The sequence below is a fragment of the Balaenoptera ricei genome, chromosome 12 (genome assembly GCF_028023285.1).
Source record: "Balaenoptera ricei isolate mBalRic1 chromosome 12, mBalRic1.hap2, whole genome shotgun sequence".
Classification (NCBI taxonomy): domain Eukaryota; kingdom Metazoa; phylum Chordata; class Mammalia; order Artiodactyla; family Balaenopteridae; genus Balaenoptera; species Balaenoptera ricei.
Window position 1 is genome coordinate 19,831,893 of NC_082650.1, and position 9,344 is coordinate 19,841,236.

A 9,344-nucleotide genomic window follows, 5' to 3' on the forward strand; every position below is an offset into this window, starting at 1 on the left:
CAGTTCAAGACCAAAGGCTATCTGCTGACTGACATCCCTTCGTCCCTAAGAGGTCAGTCTTTTTCTATTAAGACCTTCAACTGACTGGACGTGGCCCACCCACATTAAAGAGAGTAATCTGCTTTACCCAAAGTCTACTGATTTAAATGTTAATGCTCCACCTCTAAGCTAGTTCTAGTTTGATCTTAACTTATGAAGTCCTGAGCTTCTGAGCCATTATTATCACGGATTTACCTCATACTCTTACATTAACCTAAAATATTTAAGGTGTTCCGTACAAACTGTAGACCTCTGTAAATTTCTGTCATTGTTGCTATCTGTTCTTAGAAATGTTCTTTGCCTTCTGGTTTTAGAGCTCTTTCTCTTCTATTTAGAATGACTATACCTATTGCACAAATATTATTTCATGTAATCTTGCCTCAAACTCTTGTAAATACAAATGTATTCATAGGGGAAGATAGTAGGCACATATATAGGATCTTATTACAGAGTACTTAATAGTTTTATGCTACATAGTCCTCTTATAATGGAGTCACTTTTATTTTAAAAAATCCTCCCATTGTATATAGTCTTCGGGTTTTTAGTATGCCTCCGTTCTTCATTCCTAAGGAAGTCAGGGAGGACGAGGGTCTGGGCAAGAGGGTCAGAGCCACAGGCAGAGGATCACCACAAAACCAGTGGACCAGGGCCAGCCTGGCTCGGGCCAGAGCAGGAGGCAGCAAGCAACAGCCATTCCAGAAAGAGCTGGCGTGGGAGCGTGGGTCATGCAGCCAGAGGCAAACAGGCTGGGGGAGGTCAGAGCAGAGCAAGGCCTCTCAGAGCTCACGGGACAGAAGCTTGGCCCTGGCCCTGCCTTCTCCTGTGAGCAGGCATCTGTAAAGTGGTTGTATTTCAGGCACTGCCTCTAACTGCCTTGCTTTTCTCTCCTCGCCTCCAACACTTCTGAACGACAGTAAATTCCTTGATTTCCGCACCTTCAGCAGCTCATTCTGAGTCTAAAGTTGCTGTTAATATTAATCAAATATTTAACTAATATTAATCAGGGCAAATTGCAGAAACTATCAGTAAGCAATTTGGACTGACTGACTTCTGTGAGAGATGTGGGATTTTTTTTTTAAGCTTAAATGCCTCATTTCCAAACATGATCTTTTTCCTGTATTAAAACATAGTAAGTAGTTTCTTTCCTGTGTGGTTTATCGTAGAAGCCTTTTATGAAATGCTTTATTATTTAAATGGATTTATGAATGAAATGGGACACTTAAAGCCATTGTTCTCTAAATCACAAATACAGTAAAACATTATTATAATCTGATGACTTTTTGAGGTGTCTTTCAATCTAAAATTAGAAACTAAACTACCTTTCTAATCAACTTCAATCTAGGCACCACTGTAAAAAATATGAAGAAAGTGTTTGCTTTGTTTCCCCTTCCAGGATCTACTTATCCCCACAATCACCATAGGTATCTTTCTCGTTCCACTGAACACCCTTGTCCTTAACCCACAAATCCTTGATGCCTATAGAATGGATTTAGGACCTAGTTCTTAATCTTCCCATCACCAAAACCTCCCAAGTAGGTAATTCCTTTGCCTCTTCTCTCCATGTACAAAGTTTGAAACGCTGATTTCATTGCCACGCTGAGAAGATCTAATATCACTTATCAGTAAAGAAACTCGATCTTTCATTAGCCTGTATAGTATATAATGTGTAGCGGCTATACTGAGATAGGGCATACCGGCCACCTCATTTGGAATTGCTGGTTGTGAGCTGCACAACTCCAGAAAGAAAACCTTCTAAACACTCTGAAAAAGGAGGCATCAGTTCCACACGGTGTGTTGCTCTTTTTCACGTGAAGTGCTGCCTCAAAGTGGTACGGGTGTCAGACAGTTGGTTTGCTGAGTTCCAGCTGTTCTGATTCTGCACTGATTAACACCATGACCTTGGACAAGAATTCAGTGTCTGCATTTAGTGTCTTCATTTATAAAATGATGGGTTAATTATCTCTAAGGTCCAACTTATTTGCTTGTCTTGTTCCTGGAAGAGGGCAAATACAGAATCAGCAGACCCCAGCTCTACTTTCTGTTCTGTGGTTCTGTGCTGTGAGACCTGGAGATCGAGCTCGATTTAACGCTGTTTGTCCCTATTTCCCCAAATGCTAAGTAGGGACAACTTGAGTTACTCATGAGATTGAGAGTGAAGTTACAATAATTGGTCATAAAAACAGTTTGAAATAATTTAAAATGTATTATACAAATGTAAGGTGCTCTTCACTTAAAATTAGCTTCGTTTAATTGTACTTATCAAGGTAGATTCACCTGACTTTTTCTGGGGGAAAGACTTGTCTCTGCTGGTGAATAAAGCAGAGCAAAACAATGGTGTCTAAGTCAGGACTTCAAGGGAGGAAGCAAGAGCAGAGGGTGAAGGTAAGGATATTTTTCCTGACCCAGTGTGTGGGCCAGTCCCATCCCTTCTGGCTCAGGGCACCTGCTCTGAATGAACCAAAGTCTGGCTGAGGCTGGAAGTTACTGTGGATATTTCCAGGTTTGCCTGTGCCTCAGAGACCCATAGGGAATAAAGAAGACTTTCTTGACCAGTTCCCTCTTCAGCCAATTCTTTTACCATCCACCCACTCCCATCCCTGATCCTGAGGTCCATATCTTCTTAGACATCTAGGTCAAACTCAAGGATGCTTTAATGTTGCTGTTTATATTATGCCAAGCCAGGGCCCTCTTAACTATAAGCTTGTACAACAATTAGATCAGGTGCATTTACTTTGATGCACTTTGCATTATGGCCAGCCCTGAAAAGTACTACAGTTGTCCCTTGGTATCCATGCGGGAATGCTTCCAGGACCCTCTGTGGATACCAAAATGCGAGGATGCTCAAATCGCAGCGTCGGCCTGCTGCATCCACGGTTTCACATCTGCGTTGGATTAAAACAACCCCAGATCCTGTAGTACTGTATTTATTGAAAGAAATCTGTGTACAAGTGGACCCACACAATTCCAACCCATGTTGTTCCATGGTTAACTGTATTTTCCTTCTGTCTCTTTCCAAAGCCTGCTTTCCTCTATTTCACGTTTATGTTCTTTAACAAACATTGAAAGCATTTAATCAAGTGTGGGAAGCAACTGAAAGTTATTCTAGTGCTGAGGCATCAGTAAGTTCTGTTTCTCCAAGGAACATTATTGTGTGACCTCACTAGGAAGGGAAGAGATAGAAGCGTACACTGTTTGTCATGTTTCTCTGCATAAGATATGCGGAGCAGCGGGCAAGCAGAATCGGGGCGTGGCTAGTTTAACTCTGGACACAGATGAGGCACCTGAAAAAGATGATGAGGCATCTGAGTTGTGGTGATATAGGCTTTAATGAATGACCTATGTGGGCTTGCTCTAGATCTTTCCATTTCAGGTTGGAAATGAAATTAAGCTTCTGATAAATGAACTGCAAGTCAATTTAGGGTTAATTTAATTTTTTATGTGTGTTTGTTTTCAACATCTTGTTAATTAAATCACAGTGTGTGGTAGTCAGGTCCTAGACTCGGGTCCTGGCTCACAAATTGATTTTACTGTCCTTTCTACTTACAAAATATGGGTGATATGAAAATCCATAATGCCTTGGGGAACATAAAATGCCAGTGAAGCTAGTTCCAGGATTTCCATGAGAAGGATATCAAGGGTAATTCACTTGAGTTCTTCCTTTGTGTCCAGAAACTCAATAAAACTTCTACATGGAACAAGACTTGCCCAGCAACGTCAAGGAGAATTTAAGAGGAGGATGTCAGAATTGTACCCTATGCGGTTCTGATTATACCATAACTTAATGTGCAATTCATATGAAAAAAAGAAACAGATGCAGACCTAGGCTTGGGATTGTTGGGTGAAAGATTTAACCTCTCACCAGAGTCCATAGGTGAAACAGTTATGTTATAAACTTTCAGAGCTAAATTTGGAGGCTTCCACCTCTCCTTTTAATCCTTTCACCATCCTGAGACCCTGAGACTCTCCTAGTTCCATGTTTCAGACCTTCTTTTTCAGACCTTCAACTGTCAATAATCCTTTTAAATAAAGTACTGCCTAGTCCAGGGTTATTTATCTTTTAATAGGTGATTCTAGAAGACCTCATAGTCAAGAAAGAAACACATTGATAATCTGGTGTCCCACCCAGAGGACTTGTCTTTCACACAGCTGTGTAGACCTCAGACTTCCCAACCTTGAAGAAGACAAGAAGACACATTCTCTGCTAGAATCTTGTTTTCTTCAAAGGAGAGTCAGTCCAGAGAGGAACCAGGAGGCCATTTGCCAGACACTAGCTTCAGCTTTGTAAGCTGATGGGAATGGAGAAGACTCTTACCCTTTAATCCTTTGAGTTCTTGAAGAGAGAATTAGAAAGGCCCACTCTTGCTTTCTAGGTCTTACTGTTCTCTCATCTACACTCTGAAAGACATCTAACTCTTCTTTTACTGGGAAAACTCCCCTAAGTCTACATTTTATCTTTCAATACTTATGTGATAGAACTTTTCCTATTGCAAGTCTTTCCTACTTTCCTGCTGACCTACTTGAGTGATCACTAGTATCAACTCACACTTATTGATTTGCTTACACACATCTTCCCTCCAGCCTCATCTTCTATATTCTGAACACATTCTGAATTGTTTGTCTACCTAAAGAGAAATGGAAGTAATGCTGGTTAATTTATTTATTCGGAAATGTTCTGTCTTAGCAAGAGAAAGTAACTGGCGTGGTCATTTCAGATATTTCACTGGAGTGGAAAATAATCCATTGATCCTGAGGACCAGCTTGCCTCTGCTCCCAGAAATATGCCCAGGTAGCTGTGTGCAGGTGAGGGTCTAGCCTAATGTCATTATGCATCCTCTTTCCTTTATTGTCAGTGTTTAAGGTCAGGCTGTGAAAACTGTTCTGCCATCTCAAAGTACTGAATAATAACAATATACTACTATTGGGGTAACACAAATGTCATTTAGCACACATTTATTTAACATCATCTGCATCATAATCCCCTAGGTTCTGGGAGAATAAGCAATATAGACAACAGACCGTGCCTCTAGACCATTTGGATTGGTACTCCAAGGCTTACTAGAAGGATTCAGCTATAAATCTTGATGGTAGGACTCGCCACCCTTCACAGGCTTATCTCACAGGCTGGCTCAGTTGCTTCTGGGTTTTCCCAGGGAGTTTGTCACATGTGCTCAAGAATAAATCCACTGATGATCTTCTACACTGGTTCTTCTTCAATGCCCAGTGCCCTCCGTAAGGACATGGCCCCCCTGCCCCCCGGTTTCCATAGGTAGCCCTGTCGCTCTGTCAGGCTCTTCGGTAGTTTCCCCATGGTTGTACACAGGTGGGAATGAATTTTCCTCTGCCCACCACGATGTCACAATTTGTCACTTGGGCTTGAAGCAGTACAGAAACAGCTCTTTCAGCTTCTGCTACTATACCTTCCTGGCTAAGATGCCTGACTTCACCTCTAGAATCTGCCTAAGGAAAAGATGCCTGCCATTACCGAGTGCTCATATGTGCCAGGCATTGTTCTAAGCACTTTACACGGTGAACCCATTTAAGCCTCACAATAGACTATGTTGCGGGTAGGGCTGGGCAGTGCTATTATCTTTCCCATTTTAAAGATGGGAAAAGTAAGGTGTAGTATATTAGTCATCTACTGCTACACAACAATTGACCACAAACTTAGTGGCTTAAAGCAATAAATACTATGTCATGTTTCCTATGGGTCAGTGCATGGCTTAGTGGTGCCTCTGCTTCAGGGTCTCTCATATGGCTGCAATCAAGGTGTTGGCTAAGGCTTAGGTCTCATCTGAAGGCCTGACTGGGAAAGGATCTGCTTCTGATCTCCTGTACATAGTCACTGGTAAGATTCAGTTCCTTTGGGACATTGAATTGAGGGCCTCAGTTCCTAGCTGACTGTTGTCCAGTGGATATGCTCAATTCCATGCCACGTGAGCCTCCCCAACAGGATGAATTGTTTCATCAAAGCCAGAGAGGGAGACAGTCTGCCAACAAGACAAAAGTCACAATCTTTTGTAACCTAATTGTGGATGTGATAGCCCAACCCCTTTGACATATTCCATTGGTTAGAAGCAAGTTGCAGCTCCTACCCACACTCATGGGAAGATTACACAAAAGTGTCCATACTAGGAGACATGAGTCATTGGGGGTCATCTTAGAGTCTGTATGCCACATACAGAGAGGTTAAGTAACTTACTCTCTTAGCCCTTTGGGGTTGCTATAACAAAATACCACAGACTAAGTGAGACGTTTATTTCTCACGGTTCTGGAGGCTGGAAAGTGGCAAAATCATGGCACCGGCAGATTCAGTGTCTGGTGAGAGCCCACTTCACTGTACCCTCACTTGGTGGAAGGGGCGAGGAGACTGCTGTAGAGATTCTTTTAGAAGAACACTAACTTCATTTATGAGAGTTCTGCCTTCATGATAATCACATTTTAAAGGCCCTAACGCCTAATACTATCACCTTGGGGATTAGGTTTCAGTACGTGAATTTGGGTGGGGGACATAAACATTCAATCTATAGCACTTACCCAAGAATTAACAACTAAGAGACAATAAGTCAGCTTTTGAGTACAGGAAACCTAGAGCCAAAGGAAAGTGAGACTCAAATGGTTTGGAAATTATGCTACACATAGAAACAAGTGTGTAGTTCTTTCATCACCTTTTGGATGAGTCACTAAAATAAGAGTTGCTGAAGATGGAGGCTTTTTTCGTGGTTGTTGATTTTTTTTTTTCCCATACAAGTTTTCAAAAAACATGAAAACACTATGTGACTTTAAAACACTACGTGACTTTAACCCAATTATCTAGATTTCCAGGAGCTTTAAAAAAATAATCAGAAGATGTGGTAACCCTATTTCCTTCATTTTCAGGTTGCAGCAACTATTGACTAGAGCTAAGTAACAGCTTAGTAACAGTGTGCTTGTCTGATTCCAACAACTCCCTTTGAGCCCACTTCCTGTTACTAGCATGCCATTTGGCTGTAGGCATTTGACTTTACTACCATTGCAATTGAATAGAGAGCACAGTAGGCCTGACCACTGAATAGTTAGCCCATTTATGGGATAAATTAAAAGTGGTTTCTCCCATATATCTAATCTATATCAAATTTCTTTGAATAATGTGAGATTTATACATAGAAATTAAATATCACCCCCAAGATGTGTTGTCAGCTTAACAAAGTCACATATATATTTGTAGACAATTGATATGACAACATCACCTGAGAGAGGGCTACCTGCTTATCTGCTCATGCACAAACTAGTTCCACCTGAAATATAAATGCAACACCTTAGAGGTACTCAACAGCCTTTTGGGAAATAGAATTGTTCATTTGTTCCTTTATTTGGTCAGTGGACATATAATCTGTATGCTAGGAGCTATATTAATAGGTCAGTTATAATAGCTCAAATTGCAAAACATTGAAATTTACATGATTGATAATACCAACAACGTCCCATAGCAAGTCTCTGGTGTACAGGAACAATACCTGGGTCTTCTACTTGTTCCAAAATTCCAAGCTGCCTTGGTTCAAATTCCCTTGATTATTTATATAAAACTGCAAGGTTGATTTGGGGTTATGAACATTATCCTTGGCAAGCTGTTTCTAAATTACCATATAATTGTATGTTATTTGTCATATTCTCCATACTTCAAATAAACTATATAGGAAATATAATTATAGCTATTAGATTCTAAATTCTGGCAATTAGGTGATTCAGATTGGCTCTTTCTCTTTTATAATTCCTTAGGAGCACGTCATAGAAAAGGAATGGTATTCCCCACCACAGCCCCAGCTGGTAACTCCGATTGTCCCATGATTTCACAGCTGCAAATCAGGCTCCATCCTCTCACACTTGTCTCAGGCCAAGGATGCTTTCTTTAATTAGCACATGACAAACTTTAGTCCTAACTTGTCTGTTGCTTTGGTCCCTGGGTTACCTGAGTGCAGGCCAGTCTAATTGGGAAAGAAAACCTACTTTAACGGTGATGTTATTTGCCTGACATTGAAAAAAGGAAAGAGCAATTTGTCTGCTTGTTGAATTTGCTTTATCAACTGAATTTGCATTCTCTGACAACTTCTCTCTCTTACAGTCTAGTCCGGTGTCTAGGCTTTGTACTTATATTTCTGGTGTTATTTTTATTCTTATGGTTTTTACACCTTCTCCAGCTTGAAAATGGCCTCTAAAAAAAGCCACTAGGAGCTAAGCCTGTGAGAGATGGTCTGCAGAGTGTGATTTGAGGAGATGCAAGGCCCTCCTTTTTTAGGGCAGTTGGTAGGTCAAACCTAATACTGCTCTTTCTTCTTTTTTTACTTTAAATTGCCAGGGTTGCTGTCACTTCTCTCCGTGGTTAAGCCACACAGATGATAGCTTTGTTCTGGAAGTCCCTGTCAAATACATGCATAGTAGAGAACAGAGCATATTTGAGGAAATTTGTGATTGCTGGCATTCTTTCTGCTTGTCACTAAACTTTAAGACACATTTTCTTAAAAGTTACCAAGAGAAGAGTCTCTGAGGAGTTAGAACATAGGACAGAAAGCGAAAATGGGGATAGGATGAAATGAGAGAAGCATACATTTATTTGTTTTGGAAGTGACAAATAATCATTAAGCATCTACATTATACAGGAGGTATGCTAGATACTGAGGGGAGATACAAAAATCATGCAAAACATGCTTCCGTGGGTCTGGAGATATCTGTAAGCTGACATACATTTGTGAAGCAGGTAACAGTGGCATGAAGCACAGGTCAAAGTGCTGAAAATAGGTAGTATGTGCTACAGAAGCCCTTCACAGAGGACATGGGGTTAGAGCTGCATAGTTAAGAGGGAGGAAGTTCAGGCATCATTATTACACGAGCACAGATGACTTGGAATTGGACAGTGTACAGTGTTTGATGGAGAAAACATGGAAACTAATCAAGCTAGAATGAGAGATTTACTTCGAGCAATTGAAGACAGGAGTTGAGACTTTACCCCATGAGCATTAGATAGCCATCATAGATATCTGAATACAGAAATGACAAGATGAAATGGATGTCTTAGGAAGAATGATGTTGGTGGTGGGTTTGAAGTGGGACGCACTGGAGGAGGGACTGCTTCGGCACCAGCAGAAGTCCAAACTTGCCTAGGATGGTAACAGGAATAAATGGACAGGACAGGAAGAAAGATTTTTTTTTTAATTGCCTGGACACAGGAAATTATTGAGATGGAGGGGGCCAAGAAGACCGTGAGGTTTACAGCCTAAATGACTCAGCTTGAGGGAGTGGGGGGGTGATCCCGTGTCAGCTAGGTGACTTAG